The following is a 15,620-nucleotide window of genomic DNA, read 5'->3' as shown; positions in this document are numbered from 1 at the left end:
CTTGTGTTCGTAGTTGCTGGGTTGAGCCCAACTTTGATACGACCCATGGACTGCGGCCCATCAGGCTCCTCTGTCCGTGGCATTTCCCAGGCGAGGATACTGGAGTGGGTTGCCATTTCCTTCTCCGGCGGGATCTTCCCGACCCAGGGATCAAACCCCAATCTCCTGCGGGCGGATGCCTTGCCATCTGAACCAGGACATTGCTAATTCCCTAGGCAAAATACAAAGAATAGAGCTCGTGTTCTACTAAATGGAAAGATGATTTCAGAAACAGAAGCTGTCCTTTGTTGGTATCTGTGAATCTTTATGTAGTTTTCGTTGATTTTTACTGTTAAGGCTAAGTGAACAAGGCAAGAGAGAAACCCAGAATTGAAAAGCAATGGACGGTTTTGAAAGAAACATGTGCAGGTGAAGCTCTCTTCCTTTTTGAGAGATGGTTAAATGCAAAATCTTGATTCAACACATATGACTTTTGTGCACTTTCTTTCAAATCTCCATGACAAACCCTAAGGCGTCCAGGAAGAAAGGAGTAGAGGGGCAGACAAAAAGAGCAACCTTTCCCCTTGGTGCCATCGCAACCAGCTGCTTAGTTCCTTCATCTCAAGGACTATCATCTGGGCTTCTCTGGTTTGTCTGATTCTTGTTTCGGGGACCGTTTCTCGTCACAAGGCTGTCAACAGTGGGGGTGGGGTGTGTGTGTGGGGGGGGAAGCCCTTCTTTCCATTCCACATGAGACCCAGTGGACAATCCAGGCCCTGCCCACTGCATTGAGTGTGCAGCAACAATATCAACGGTAATGCGGGTGAACAACACGTATTCCTGGAATCCACTCCGTTGGCTACTGACTGTGTGTGGTGGTGGTCTGGAACCTAGACCTGGAAGCTTTCTGGATGATTGCAAATGACACCAAAGTCTGAGGACGATGGAAGATCTTCACATTTCTGCAAGAGCCACACACCTCCAGAAGGAACCACAAGACTTGCCTGAAATGGTCAAGGTATAAGTCTTGGACTCAACGTTGGAAGGTCTCCACCTTTGCTATGGAAGTCAAACGATCTTTCTTTGAAATGAAAATGGAGCATACTGAACGTTCACATGCTTCTAGAGCATTTGAAAAGCCCTAACTTGTAGAAATCTGCTGTACGAGTTCCTTGAAAGCAAGAACCTCTATGTATGGATATGTCTTCATGCCTTAGATTGTGCCTCGAATATAGTGTACACATCAACCCAGGAAAGGAAAGAATTGACTCGCCAAATAGACACAGAGATCAAAAGTGCCGAGCCAAGTGACCCCTTGAGGCTTCCAAGAGCTTTTCTGTCTTTCACACACTAAGTAAATACTGAGCACCTACGATGAGCTAGGAGGCATGTAATAAGTTTCAGGGAATAGAAGGCGGAGAGAAGAAGACACAGAGTTCCTGCTTTCACTGAGACGACTCTAATGATACATGACAGGCAGATCCTTTGAGAACCTATAGAGGGGCCTCTTCCCTCACCACAAAACCTGGGTGTCAGGGAAGGCTTTCCAGAGGCACCATTTCGTTGAGGTCCATAGGTTGAACCTAGGTAAACCAGGGTTGAGATGCAGGAAGAATTTCAGGCAGGGAAAATAGCATCTTGGAAGGCTATGTGACCAGGGAAACTTAGGACATTCAAGAAACGAAAAATGCCCTATGGGATGGAAGCCAAAGAGTGCAGAGGGCATTCCAGGCAAAAGACATCAGAGAAGAACGTGAGGAGCAAGCCTGAAGGGAAGTGGTCGTATCTTCAATATGCTGGGAAAATACGAGAGCCGTTGGAGCAGGGAGGTGACAGCATTGCATCTGCATTTCCAAAAGGTCATCTTGCTCCACATCACTAATGATTGGAGAGGCTCAACTCCAAACTCCAAGGAGGGACCACTTCACATGAGTCCGATTGGGCCTCACTGCGATGTCTGTCAATAACCAGTGCTGGAGAAGATGTGGAGCAAAGGGAACTCTCCTCCACGGTGAGTAGGAATGGGCGTGGGTAGAGCCGGTATGGAAAAGAATTATGGAGGTTCCCGAAGGAACTAAAAGTGGAAGTAGCGTATGGTTCAGCAGTCCGACTCCCAGGCATAGATACACCCACGGTATAAGTGAACAAGATAGATGCCCCGTTTGGGCACATCTATCTGTGCGTGCGTGCGCACATGCGCATGCGCGATGGCCTGCGAGGCAGGGGGTGGGGCGGGGGCTGGGGCTCTGGCTGGAGTCCGTGCAAGCCCCGGGATTGCCTGAGGCAAGCCAAAGGAGCCCCAGATGGAGACGGGACTGCCGGTCGTCGGGTGTCCTGGAAGCCGAATGCGAATGCGGAGGGGCTCGCGGGCCGCGCGGAGGCAACCCAGGTCTGCAGCGGGAGTCGGGGCCCCGGCCAGCCGCTCCCCGCGGCCCGGGAGGGGCTGGGGCTGCGGGGGGGATCCAAGAATCGGGACGCGCGGCGGGGGCTAAAGGACCTCTTCTGGTAGGCAAAAAGCCTCGAGCACCCGGGATTCCCAGGTGGTCTCCCATCCAAGATCCTAACCAGGCCCGACCTGCTTAGCTTCGAGATCAGACGAGATCGCGCCTTCAGGCTGATAGGCCGGAGCCGGAGGCGGTTGGCGCGGGCGCCCTAAGAGCTTGCGCTTCGCCTCCTTTCGCTCTGCCCTGCAGTCGGGCCAACGGGCCGCACCTCTCGTCGGGGCGGCTGTACTTGAGCCGCACGCCCGGGCCGGACTCCAGCCTGCTGACGCCGGCCCGCCCCCGAACCCGAACACCAGAGCAGCAAGCGCCAGCGCTTCCAGGAACCCATTAGGCCTGGTGTGTGCGGGGCTGGAGCGAGGGGATGGGAGTCTCGGTGCCCCCCCCCGGTGCCTCTCGCATCCAGACCCCGGCCGATTGCGTGGGGCCACTCCAAGGGGGGCCTCGGCTTAGGCGAGCCTGGGAGGGCTGAGGCCAGCTTCCGGTCGGAGTGCTGTTGGCGCGGCCTCCTGGTCTCTTCCAGTGCGGTGGGGTAATTTGCGGGCACTCCGGACCCGCCTCCTGCCGGGGGCAAGTTGGGCGCTCAAGTTTCGCTGGCCCTAGGCCGCAGGAGTTCAGAGGCCCTGGGCCGCGGGGGTTGGGAGGCGGCGGGCGCCGAAGACCGACACCTCCGGGGCCGCGCGGGCCTGAGCAGCGAATGGGATCGGGGGAGGCCCCGCTCAGCGAGCGCGGCCGGGTCTGGAGTGGCCGCGGGTGGGAGGGCGCCGAGACCTCCGCACCCCTCAGCCCAGCCCCCAGGCCCCGCGCGCACGCACGCACGCACGCCCTCCCGGTCAATGGGGGTCCTGGAAGCCCCTCGGGCCCCCGGGCCCGGCCAGGCGCTTGCTGCTCTGGTGTTGGCGGTGTTCGGGGGGGCGGGCCGGCGTCAGCAGGCTGGAGTCCGGTCGCGGGTCGTGCGGCTCAAGTACAGCACGCCCCGCGACGAGAGGTGCGGCCCGTTGGCCCGACCTGCAGGGCAGAGCGAAAGGGAGGCGAAGCGCAAGGCTCTTAGGGCGCCCCGCGCCAACCGCCTCCGGCTCCGGCCCTATCAGCCTGAAGGCGCCCGATCTCGTCTGATCTCGGAAGCTAAGCAGGGTCGGGCCTGGTTAGGATCTTGGATGGGAGACCACCTGGGAATCCCGGGTGCTCGAGGCTTTTTGCCTACCAGAAGAGGTCCTTTAGCCCCCGCCGCGCGTCCCGATTCTTGGATCCCCCCCGCAGCCCCAGCCCCTCCCGGGCCGCGGGGAGCGGCTGGCCGGGGCCCCGACTCCCGCTGCAGACCTGGGTTGCCTCCGCGCGGCCCGCGAGCCCCTCCGCATTCGCATTCGGCTTCCAGGACACCCGACGACCGGCAGTCCCGTCTCCATCTGGGGCTCCTTTGGCTTGCCTCAGGCAATCCCGGGGCTTGCACGGACTCCAGCCAGAGCCCCAGCCCCCGCCCCACCCCCTGCCTCGCAGGCCATCGCGCATGCGCATGTGCGCACGCACGCACAGATAGATGTGCCCAAACGGGGCATCTATCTTGTTCACTTATACCGTGGGTGTATCTATGCCTGGGAGTCGGACTGCTGAACCATACGCTACTTCCACTTTTAGTTCCTTCGGGAACCTCCATATTCTTTTCCATACCGGCTCTACCCACGCCCATTCCTACTCACCGTGGAGGAGAGTTCCCTTTGCTCCACATCTTCTCCAGCACTGGTTATTGACAGACATCGCAGTGAGGCCCAATCGGACTCATGTGAAGTGGTCCCTCCTTGGAGTTTGGAGTTGAGCCTCTCCAATCATTAGTGATGTGGAGCAAGATGACCTTTTGGAAATGCAGATGCAATGCTGTCACCTCCCTGCTCCAACGGCTCTCGTATTTTCCCAGCATATTGAAGATACGACCACTTCCCTTCAGGCTTGCTCCTCACGTTCTTCTCTGATGTCTTTTGCCTGGAATGCCCTCTGCACTCTTTGGCTTCCATCCCATAGGGCATTTTTCGTTTCTTGAATGTCCTAAGTTTCCCTGGTCACATAGCCTTCCAAGATGCTATTTTCCCTGCCTGAAATTCTTCCTGCATCTCAACCCTGGTTTACCTAGGTTCAACCTATGGACCTCAACGAAATGGTGCCTCTGGAAAGCCTTCCCTGACACCCAGGTTTTGTGGTGAGGGAAGAGGCCCCTCTATAGGTTCTCAAAGGATCTGCCTGTGATGTATCATTAGAGTCGTCTCAGTGAAAGCAGGAACTCTGTGTCTTCTTCTCTCCGCCTTCTATTCCCTGAAACTTATTACATGCCTCCTAGCTCATCGTAGGTGCTCAGTATTTACTTAGTGTGTGAAAGACAGAAAAGCTCTTGGAAGCCTCAAGGGGTCACTTGGCTCGGCACTTTTGATCTCTGTGTCTATTTGGCGAGTCAATTCTTTCCTTTCCTGGGTTGATGTGTACACTATATTCGAGGCACAATCTAAGGCATGAAGACATATCCATACATAGAGGTTCTTGCTTTCAAGGAACTCGTACAGCAGATTTCTACAAGTTAGGGCTTTTCAAATGCTCTAGAAGCATGTGAACGTTCAGTATGCTCCATTTTCATTTCAAAGAAAGATCGTTTGACTTCCATAGCAAAGGTGGAGACCTTCCAACGTTGAGTCCAAGACTTATACCTTGACCATTTCAGGCAAGTCTTGTGGTTCCTTCTGGAGGTGTGTGGCTCTTGCAGAAATGTGAAGATCTTCCATCGTCCTCAGACTTTGGTGTCATTTGCAATCATCCAGAAAGCTTCCAGGTCTAGGTTCCAGACCACCACCACACACAGTCAGTAGCCAACGGAGTGGATTCCAGGAATACGTGTTGTTCACCCGCATTACCGTTGATATTGTTGCTGCACACTCAATGCAGTGGGCAGGGCCTGGATTGTCCACTGGGTCTCATGTGGAATGGAAAGAAGGGCTTCCCCCCCACACACACACACCCCACCCCCACTGTTGACAGCCTTGTGACGAGAAACGGTCCCCGAAACAAGAATCAGACAAACCAGAGAAGCCCAGATGATAGTCCTTGAGATGAAGGAACTAAGCAGCTGGTTGCGATGGCACCAAGGGGAAAGGTTGCTCTTTTTGTCTGCCCCTCTACTCCTTTCTTCCTGGACGCCTTAGGGTTTGTCATGGAGATTTGAAAGAAAGTGCACAAAAGTCATATGTGTTGAATCAAGATTTTGCATTTAACCATCTCTCAAAAAGGAAGAGAGCTTCACCTGCACATGTTTCTTTCAAAACCGTCCATTGCTTTTCAATTCTGGGTTTCTCTCTTGCCTTGTTCAGTTAGCCTTAACAGTAAAAATCAACGAAAACTACATAAAGATTCACAGATACCAAAAAGGACAGCTTCTGTTTCTGAAATCATCTTTCCATTTAGTAGAACACGAGCTCTATTCTTTGTATTTTGCCTAGGGAATTAGCAATGTCCTGGTTCAGATGGCAAGGCATCCGCGCGCAGGAGACTGGGGTTCGATCCCTGGGTCGGGAAGATCCCGCCGGAGAAGGAAATGGCAACCCACTCCAGTATCCTCGCCTGGGAAATGCCACGGACAGAGGAGCCTGATGGGCCGCAGTCCATGGGTCGTATCAAAGTTGGGCTCAACCCAGCAACTACGAACACAAGTATTTCCAAAGACCACACTCAAGTGTGTGTGTGTGTGTGTGTGTGTGTGTGTGTGTGTGTATCTCCTCTTGCCGTCTTGGAGTCTGTCTCGGAATCTTCATGTATTTCTGCCTCTGTATCTCCTGACAGCCAGCCGCCGGCCCGTTCGTCTGGCCCCGGCCTCTCCCAGGCGCTCTGGCTCTGGCTGAGGAGCTTGCGCAGGCCAGCTGTCTCCCTTGGCGTGGGTGCGTGCGAGTGTCTGTGTGTCTGTCTGTGTGCCTGCCTGTGGCTCGTCTGCTCTCTCAGGAAGGTCGAGGGCTTGGCGTGGGGGCAAAGGGGGGGCCTCGGTAGTGCGAAGGGGAGGGGCTGAGGCGCTCCGGTCGACCGCGCCTCCCTGGCTTCTGGTGGGTTTGGGCACCGGACAGGTGCCGGGCAAGTTGGGCGCTCAAGTTTCGCTGCGCCTAGGCCCGCAGGAGGTTCAGAGGCCCCTGGGCCGCGGGGGTTGGGAGGCGGCGGGCGCCGAAGACCGACACCTCCGGGGCCGCGCGGGCCTGAGCAGCGAATGGGATCGGGGGAGGCCCCGCTCAGCGAGCGCGGCCGGGTCTGGAGTGGCCGCGGGTGGGAGGGCGCCGAGACCTCCGCACCCCTCAGCCCAGCCCCCAGGCCCCGCGCGCACGCACGCACGCACGCCCTCCCGGTCAATGGGGGCTCCTGGAAGCCCCTCGGGCCCCCGGGCCCGGCCAGGCGCTTGCTGGTCTGGTGTTGGCGGTGTTCGGGGGGCGGGCCGGCGTCAGCAGGCTGGAGTCCGGTCGCGGGTCGTGCGGCTCAAGTACAGCACGCCCCCCGACGAGAGGTGCGGCCCGTTGGCCCGACCTGCAGGGCAGAGCGAAAGGGAGGCGAAGCCCAAGGCTCTTAGGGCGCCCCGCGCCAACCGCCTCCGGCTCCGGCCCTATCAGCCTGAAGGCGCCCGATCTCGTCTGATCTCGGAAGCTAAGCAGGGTCGGGCCTGGTTAGGATCTTGGATGGGAGACCACCTGGGAATCCCGGGTGCTCGAGGCTTTTTGCCTACCAGAAGAGGTCCTTTAGCCCCCGCCGCGCGTCCCGATTCTTGGATCCCCCCCGCAGCCCCAGCCCCTCCCGGGCCGCGGGGAGCGGCTGGCCGGGGCCCCGACTCCCGCTGCAGACCTGGGTTGCCTCCGCGCGGCCCGCGAGCCCCTCCGCATTCGCATTCGGCTTCCAGGACACCCGACGACCGGCAGTCCCGTCTCCATCTGGGGCTCCTTTGGCTTGCCTCAGGCAATCCCGGGGCTTGCACCGACTCAAGCCAGATCCCCAGCACCCCCCCCCACCCCCTGCCTCGCAGGCCATCGCGCATGCGCATGTGCGCGCGCACGCACAGATAGATGAGCCCAAACGGGGCATCTATCTTGTTCACTTATACCGTGGGTGTATCTATGCCTGGGAGTCGGACTGCTGAACCATACGCTACTTCCACTTTTAGTTCCTTCGGGAACCTCCATAATCTTTTCCATACCGGCTCTACCCACGCCCATTCCTACTCACCGTGGAGGAGAGTTCCCTTTGCTCCACATCTTCTCCAGCATTGGTTATTGACAGACATCGCAGTGAGGCCCAATCGGACTCATGTGAAGTGGTCCCTCCTTGGAGTTTGGAGTTGAGCCTCTCCAATCATTAGTGATGTGGAGCAAGATGACCTTTTGGAAATGCAGATGCAATGCTGTCACCTCCCTGCTCCAACGGCTCTCGTATTTTCCCAGCATATTGAAGATACGACCACTTCCCTTCAGGCTTGCTCCTCACGTTCTTCTCTGATGTCTTTTGCCTGGAATGCCCTCTGCACTCTTTGGCTTCCATCCCATAGGGCATTTTTCGTTTCTTGAATGTCCTAAGTTTCCCTGGTCACATAGCCTTCCAAGATGCTATTTTCCCTGCCTGAAATTCTTCCTGCATCTCAACCCTGGTTTACCTAGGTTCAACCTATGGACCTCAACGAAATGGTGCCTCTGGAAAGCCTTCCCTGACACCCAGGTTTTGTGGTGAGGGAAGAGGCCCCTCTATAGGTTCTCAAAGGATCTGCCTGTGATGTATCATTAGAGTCGTCTCAGTGAAAGCAGGAACTCTGTGTCTTCTTCTCTCCGCCTTCTATTCCCTGAAACTTATTACATGCCTCCTAGCTCATCGTAGGTGCTCAGTATTTACTTAGTGTGTGAAAGACAGAAAAGCTCTTGGAAGCCTCAAGGGGTCACTTGGCTCGGCACTTTTGATCTCTGTGTCTATTTGGCGAGTCAATTCTTTCCTTTCCTGGGTTGATGTGTACACTATATTCGAGGCACAATCTAAGGCATGAAGACATATCCATACATAGAGGTTCTTGCTTTCAAGGAACTCGTACAGCAGATTTCTACAAGTTAGGGCTTTTCAAATGCTCTAGAAGCATGTGAACGTTCAGTATGCTCCATTTTCATTTCAAAGAAAGATCGTTTGACTTCCATAGCAAAGGTGGAGACCTTCCAACGTTGAGTCCAAGACTTATACCTTGACCATTTCAGGCAAGTCTTGTGGTTCCTTCTGGAGGTGTGTGGCTCTTGCAGAAATGTGAAGATCTTCCATCGTCCTCAGACTTTGGTGTCATTTGCAATCATCCAGAAAGCTTCCAGGTCTAGGTTCCAGACCACCACCACACACAGTCAGTAGCCAACGGAGTGGATTCCAGGAATACGTGTTGTTCACCCGCATTACCGTTGATATTGTTGCTGCACACTCAATGCAGTGGGCAGGGCCTGGATTGTCCACTGGGTCTCATGTGGAATGGAAAGAAGGGCTTCCTCCCCACACACACACACCACCCCCACTGTTGACAGCCTTGTGACTAGAAACGGTCCCCGAAACAAGAATCAGACAAACCAGAGAAGCCCAGATGATAGTCCTTGAGATGAAGGAACTAAGCAGCTGGTTGCGATGGCACCAAGGGGAAAGGTTGCTCTTTTTGTCTGCCCCTCTACTCCTTTCTTCCTGGACGCCTTAGGGTTTTGTCATGGAGATTTGAAAGAAAGTGCACAAAAGTCATATGTGTTGAATCAAGATTTTGCATTTAAGCATCTCTCAAAAAGGAAGAGAGCTTCACCTGCACATGTTTCTTTCAAAACCGTCAATTGCTTTTCAATTCTGGGGTTTCTCTCTTGCCTTGTTCAGTTAGCCTTAACAGTAAAAATCAACGAAAACTACATAAAGATTCAAAGATACCAACAAAGGACAGCTTCTGTTTTTGAAATCATCTTTCCATTTAGTAGAACACGAGCTCTATTCTTTGTATTTTGCCTAGGGAATTAGCAATGTCCTGGTTCAGATGGCAAGGCATCCGCGCGCAGGAGACTGGGGTTTGATCCCTGGGTCGGGAAGATCCCGCCGGAGAAGGAAATGGCAACCCACTCCAGTATCCTCGCCTGGGAAATGCCACGGAGAGAGGAGCCTGAGGGGCCGCAGTCCATGGGTTGTATTAAAGTTGGGCTCAACCCAGCAACTACGAACACAAGTATTTCCAAAGACCACACTCAAGTGTGTGTGTGTGTGTGTGTGTGTGTGTGTGTGTGTATCTCCTCTTGCCGTCTTGGAGTCTGTCTCGGAATCTTCATGTATTTCTGCCTCTGTATCTCCTGACAGCCAGCCGCCGGCCCGTTCGTCTGGCCCCGGCCTCTCCCAGGCGCTCTGGCTCTGGCTGAGGAGCTTGCGCAGGCCAGCTGTCTCCCTTGGCGTGGGTGCGTGCGAGTGTCTGTGTGTCTGTCTGTGTGCCTGCCTGTGGCTCGTCTGCTCTCTCAGGAAGGTCGAGGGCTTGGCGTGGGGTCAAAGGGGGGGCCTCGGTAGTGCGAAGGGGAGGGGCTGAGGCGCTCCGGTCGACCGCGCCTCCCTGGCTTCTGCTGGGTTTGGGCACCGGACAGGTGCCGGGCAAGTTGGGCGCTCAAGTTTCGCTGCGCCTAGGCCCGCAGGAGGTTCAGAGGCCCCTGGGCCGCGGGGGTTGGGAGGCGGCGGGCGCCGAAGACCGACACCTCCGGGGCCGCGCGGGCCTGAGCAGCGAATGGGATCCGGGGGAGGCCCCGCTCAGCCAGCGCGGCCGGGTCTGGAGTTGCCGCGGGTGGGAGGGCGCCGAGACCTCCGCACCCCTCAGCCCAGCCCCCAGGCCCCGCGCGCACGCACGCACGCACGCCCTCCCGGTCAATGGGGGCTCCTGGAAGCCCCTCGGGCCCCCGGGCCCGGCCAGGCGCTTGCTGGTCTGGTGTTGGCGGTGTTCGGGGGGGCGGGCCGGCGTCAGCAGGCTGGAGTCCGGTCGCCGGTCGTGCGGCTCAAGTACAGCACGCCCCGCGACGAGAGGTGCGGCCCGTTGGCCCGACCTGCAGGGCAGAGCGAAAGGGAGGCGAAGCGCAAGGCTCTTAGGGCGCCCCGCGCCAACCGCCTCCGGCTCCGGCCCTATCAGCCTGAAGGCGCCCGATCTCGTCTGATCTCGGAAGCTAAGCAGGGTCGGGCCTGGTTAGGATCTTGGATGGGAGACCACCTGGGAATCCCGGGTGCTCGAGGCTTTTTGCCTACCAGAAGAGGTCCTTTAGCCCCCGCCGCGCGTCCCGATTCTTGGATCCCCCCCGCAGCCCCAGCCCCTCCCGGGCCGCGGGGAGCGGCTGGCCGGGGCCCCGACTCCCGCTGCAGACCTGGGTTGCCTCCGCGCGGCCCGCGAGCCCCTCCGCATTCGCATTCGGCTTCCAGGACACCCGACGACCGGCAGTCCCGTCTCCATCTGGGGCTCCTTTGGCTTGCCTCAGGCAATCCCGGGGCTTGCACGGACTCCAGCCAGAGCCCCAGCCCCCGCCCCACCCCCTGCCTCGCAGGCCATCGCGCATGCGCATGTGCGCACGCACGCACAGATAGATGTGCCCAAACGGGGCATCTATCTTGTTCACTTATACCGTGGGTGTATCTATGCCTGGGAGTCGGACTGCTGAACCATACGCTACTTCCACTTTTAGTTCCTTCGGGAACCTCCATATTCTTTTCCATACCGGCTCTACCCACGCCCATTCCTACTCACCGTGGAGGAGAGTTCCCTTTGCTCCACATCTTCTCCAGCACTGGTTATTGACAGACATCGCAGTGAGGCCCAATCGGACTCATGTGAAGTGGTCCCTCCTTGGAGTTTGGAGTTGAGCCTCTCCAATCATTAGTGATGTGGAGCAAGATGACCTTTTGGAAATGCAGATGCAATGCTGTCACCTCCCTGCTCCAACGGCTCTCGTATTTTCCCAGCATATTGAAGATACGACCACTTCCCTTCAGGCTTGCTCCTCACGTTCTTCTCCGATGTCTTTTGCCTGGAATGCCCTCTGCACTCTTTGGCTTCCATCCCATAGGGCATTTTTCGTTTCTTGAATGTCCTAAGTTTCCCTGGTCACATAGCCTTCCAAGATGCTATTTTCCCTGCCTGAAATTCTTCCTGCATCTCAACCCTGGTTTACCTAGGTTCAACCTATGGACCTCAACGAAATGGTGCCTCTGGAAAGCCTTCCCTGACACCCAGGTTTTGTGGTGAGGGAAGAGGCCCCTCTATAGGTTCTCAAAGGATCTGCCTGTGATGTATCATTAGAGTCGTCTCAGTGAAAGCAGGAACTCTGTGTCTTCTTCTCTCCGCCTTCTATTCCCTGAAACTTATTACATGCCTCCTAGCTCATCGTAGGTGCTCAGTATTTACTTAGTGTGTGAAAGACAGAAAAGCTCTTGGAAGCCTCAAGGGGTCACTTGGCTCGGCACTTTTGATCTCTGTGTCTATTTGGCGAGTCAATTCTTTCCTTTCCTGGGTTGATGTGTACACTATATTCGAGGCACAATCTAAGGCATGAAGACATATCCATACATAGAGGTTCTTGCTTTCAAGGAACTCGTACAGCAGATTTCTACAAGTTAGGGCTTTTCAAATGCTCTAGAAGCATGTGAACGTTCAGTATGCTCCATTTTCATTTCAAAGAAAGATCGTTTGACTTCCATAGCAAAGGTGGAGACCTTCCAACGTTGAGTCCAAGACTTATACCTTGACCATTTCAGGCAAGTCTTGTGGTTCCTTCTGGAGGTGTGTGGCTCCTGCAGAAATGTGAAGATCTTCCATCGTCCTCAGACTTTGGTGTCATTGGCAATCATCCAGAAAGCTTCCAGGTCTAGGTTCCAGACCACCACCACACACAGTCAGTAGCCAACGGAGTGGATTCCAGGAATACGTGTTGTTCACCCGCATTACCGTTGATATTGTTGCTGCACACTCAATGCAGTGGGCAGGGCCTGGATTGTCCACTGGGTCTCATGTGGAATGGAAAGAAGGGCTTCCCCCCCACACACACACACCACCCCCACTGTTGACAGCCTTGTGACTAGAAACGGTCCCCGAAACAAGAATCAGACAAACCAGAGAAGCCCAGATGATAGTCCTTGAGATGAAGGAACTAAGCAGCTGGTTGCGATGGCACCAAGGGGAAAGGTTGCTCTTTGTGTCTGTCCCTCTACTCCTTTCTTCCTGGACACCTTAGGGGTTCGTCATGGAGATTTGAAAGAAAGTGCACAAAAGTCATATGTGTTGAATCAAGATTTTGCATTTAAGCATCTCTCAAAAAGGAAGAGAGCTTCACCTGCACATGTTTCTTTCAAAACCGTCCATTGCTTTTCAATTCTAGGGTTTCTCTCTTGCCTTGTTCACTTAGCCTTAATAGTAAAAATCAACGAAAACTACATAAAGATTCACAGATACCAAAAAGGACAGCTTCTGTTTCTGAAATCATCTTTCCATTTAGTAGAACACGAGCTCTATTCTTTGTATTTTGCCTAGGGAATTAGCAATGTCCTGGTTCAGATGGCAAGGTATCCCCGCCCAGGAGATTGGGGTTCGATCCCTGGGTCCAGAAGATGCCTCCCGTAGAAGGAAATGGCAACCCACTCCAGTATCCTCGCCTGGGAAATGCCACGGACAGAGGAGCCAGATGGGCCGCAGTCCATGGGTCGTATCAAAGTTGGGCTCAACCCAGCAACTACGAACACAAGTATTTCCAAAGACCACACTCAAGTGTGTGTGTGTGTGTGTGTGTGTGTGTGTGTGTGTGTATCTCCTCTTGGCGTCTTGGAGTCTGTCTCGGAATCTTCATGTATTTCTGCCTCTGTATCTCCTGACAGCCAGCCGCCGGCCCGTTCGTCTGGCCCCGGCCTCTCCCAGGCGCTCTGGCTCTGGCTGAGGAGCTTGCGCAGGCCAGCTGTCTCCCTTGGCGTGGGTGCGTGCGAGTGTCTGTGTGTCTGTCTGTGTGCCTGCCTGTGGCTCGTCTGCTCTCTCAGGAAGGTCGAGGGCTTGGCGTGGGGCAAAGGGGGGGCCTCGGTAGTGCGAAGGGGAGGGGCTGAGGCGCTCCGCTCGACCGCGCCTTCCTGGCTTCTGGTGGGTTTGGGCACCGGACAGGTGCCGGGCAAGTTGGGCGCTCAAGTTTCGCTGCGCCTAGGCCCGCAGGAGGTTCAGAGGCCCCTGGGCCGCGGGGGTTGGGAGGCGGCGGGCGCCGAAGACCGACACCTCCGGGGCCGCGCGGGCCTGAGCAGTGAATGGGATCCGGGGGAGGCCCCGCTCAGCCAGCGCGGCCAGGTCGGGAGTGGCCGGGGGTGGGAGGGCGCCGAGACCTCCGCACCCCTCAGCCCAGCCCCCAGGCCCCGCGCGCACGCATGCACGCACGCCCTCCCGGTCAATGGGGGGTCCTGGAAGCCCCTCGGGCGCCCGGGCCCGGCCAGGCGCTTGCTGGTCTGGTGTTGGCGGTGTTCGGGGGGCGGGCCGGCGTCAGCAGGCTGGAGTCCGGTCGCGGGTCTTGCGGCTCAAGTACAGCACGCCCCCCGACGAGAGGTGCGGCCCGTTGGCCCGACCTGCAGGGCAGAGCGAAAGGGAGGCGAAGCCCAAGGCTCTTAGGGCGCACGGCGCCAACCGCCTCCGGCTCCGGCCCTATCAGCCTGAAGGCGCCCGATCTCGTCTGATCTCGGAAGCTAAGCAGGGTCGGGCCTGGTTAGGATCTTGGATGGGAGACCACCTGGGAATCCCGGGTGCTCGAGGCTTTTTGCCTACCAGAAGAGGTCCTTTAGCCCCCGCCGCGCGTCCCGATTCTTGGATCCCCCCCGCAGCCCCAGCCCCTCCCGGGCCGCGGGGAGCGGCTGGCCGGGGGCCCCGACTCCCGCTGCAGACCTGGGTTGCCTCCGCGCGGCCCGCGAGCCCCTCCGCATTCGCATTCGGCTTCCAGGACACCCGACGACCGGCAGTCCCGTCTCCATCTGGGGCTCCTTTGGCTTGCCTCAGGCAATCCCGGGGCTTGCACCGGACTCAAGCCAGATCCCCAGCCCCCGCCCCCACCCCTGCCTCGCAGGCCATCGCGCATGCGCATGTGCGCACGCACGCACAGATAGATGTGCCCAAACGGGGCATCTATCTTGTTCACTTATACCGTGGGTGTATCTATGCCTGGGAGTCGGACTGCTGAACCATACGCTACTTCCACTTTTAGTTCCTTCGGGAACCTCCATATTCTTTTCCATACCGGCTCTACCCATGCCCATTCCTACTCACCGTGGAGGAGAGTTCCCTTTGCTCCACATCTTCTCCAGCACTGGTTATTGACAGACATCGCAGTGAGGCCCAATCGGACTCATGTGAAGTGGTCCCTCCTTGGAGTTTGGAGTTGAGCCTCTCCAATCATTAGTGATGTGGAGCAAGATGACCTTTTGGAAATGCAGATGCAATGCTGTCACCTCCCTGCTCCAACGGCTCTCGTATTTTCCCAGCATATTGAAGATACGACCACTTCCCTTCAGGCTTGCTCCTCACGTTCTTCTCTGATGTCTTTTGCCTGGAATGCCCTCTGCACTCTTTGGCTTCCATCCCATAGGGCATTTTTCGTTTCTTGAATGTCCTAAGTTTCCCTGGTCACATAGCCTTCCAAGATGCTATTTTCCCTGCCTGAAATTCTTCCTGCATCTCAACCCTGGTTTACCTAGGTTCAACTATGGACCTCAACGAAATGGTGCCTCTGGAAAGCCTTCCCTGACACCCAGGTTTTGTGGTGAGGGAAGAGGCCCCTCTATAGGTTCTCAAAGGATCTGCCTGTCATGTATCATTAGAGTCGTCTCAGTGAAAGCAGGAACTCTGTGTCTTCTTCTCTCCGCCTTCTATCCCTGAAACTTATTACATGCCTCCTAGCTCATCGTAGGTGCTCAGTATTTACTTAGTGTGTGAAAGACAGAAAAGCTCTGGACGCCTCAAGGGGTCACTTGGCTCGGCACTTTTGATCTCTGTGCAGGGCGATCAACTTTACCTTTCCGCGTGAGTGACACAATTCTAGGACAATCTTAAGGCCCAGAGACACCATACATAGAGGTTCTTGCTTTCAAGCAACTGACAGCAGATATCCTCTC

General features: G+C 56.2%; 4 pseudogenes; all 4 read left to right on the top strand.

Annotated features, from left to right (window-relative positions):
• The first annotated feature begins 3,554 nt into the window (after positions 1–3,554).
• On the top strand, positions 3,555–3,674 carry LOC112445571 (uncharacterized; annotated as a pseudogene).
• Positions 3,675–7,085: 3,411 nt separating this feature from the next.
• LOC112445570 (uncharacterized) lies at positions 7,086–7,205 on the top strand (annotated as a pseudogene).
• Positions 7,206–10,618: 3,413 nt separating this feature from the next.
• LOC112445569 (uncharacterized) lies at positions 10,619–10,738 on the top strand (annotated as a pseudogene).
• Positions 10,739–14,150: 3,412 nt separating this feature from the next.
• LOC112445568 (uncharacterized) lies at positions 14,151–14,270 on the top strand (annotated as a pseudogene).
• Positions 14,271–15,620: the final 1,350 nt, after the last annotated feature.

Source organism: Bos taurus, unplaced genomic scaffold (genome assembly GCF_002263795.3).
Source record: "Bos taurus isolate L1 Dominette 01449 registration number 42190680 breed Hereford unplaced genomic scaffold, ARS-UCD2.0 Leftover_ScbfJmS_2006, whole genome shotgun sequence".
NCBI lineage: Eukaryota > Metazoa > Chordata > Mammalia > Artiodactyla > Bovidae > Bos > Bos taurus.
The sequence above is the reverse complement of the archived record's forward strand: the minus strand, read 5'-3'. Positions and strand labels throughout refer to the sequence as shown.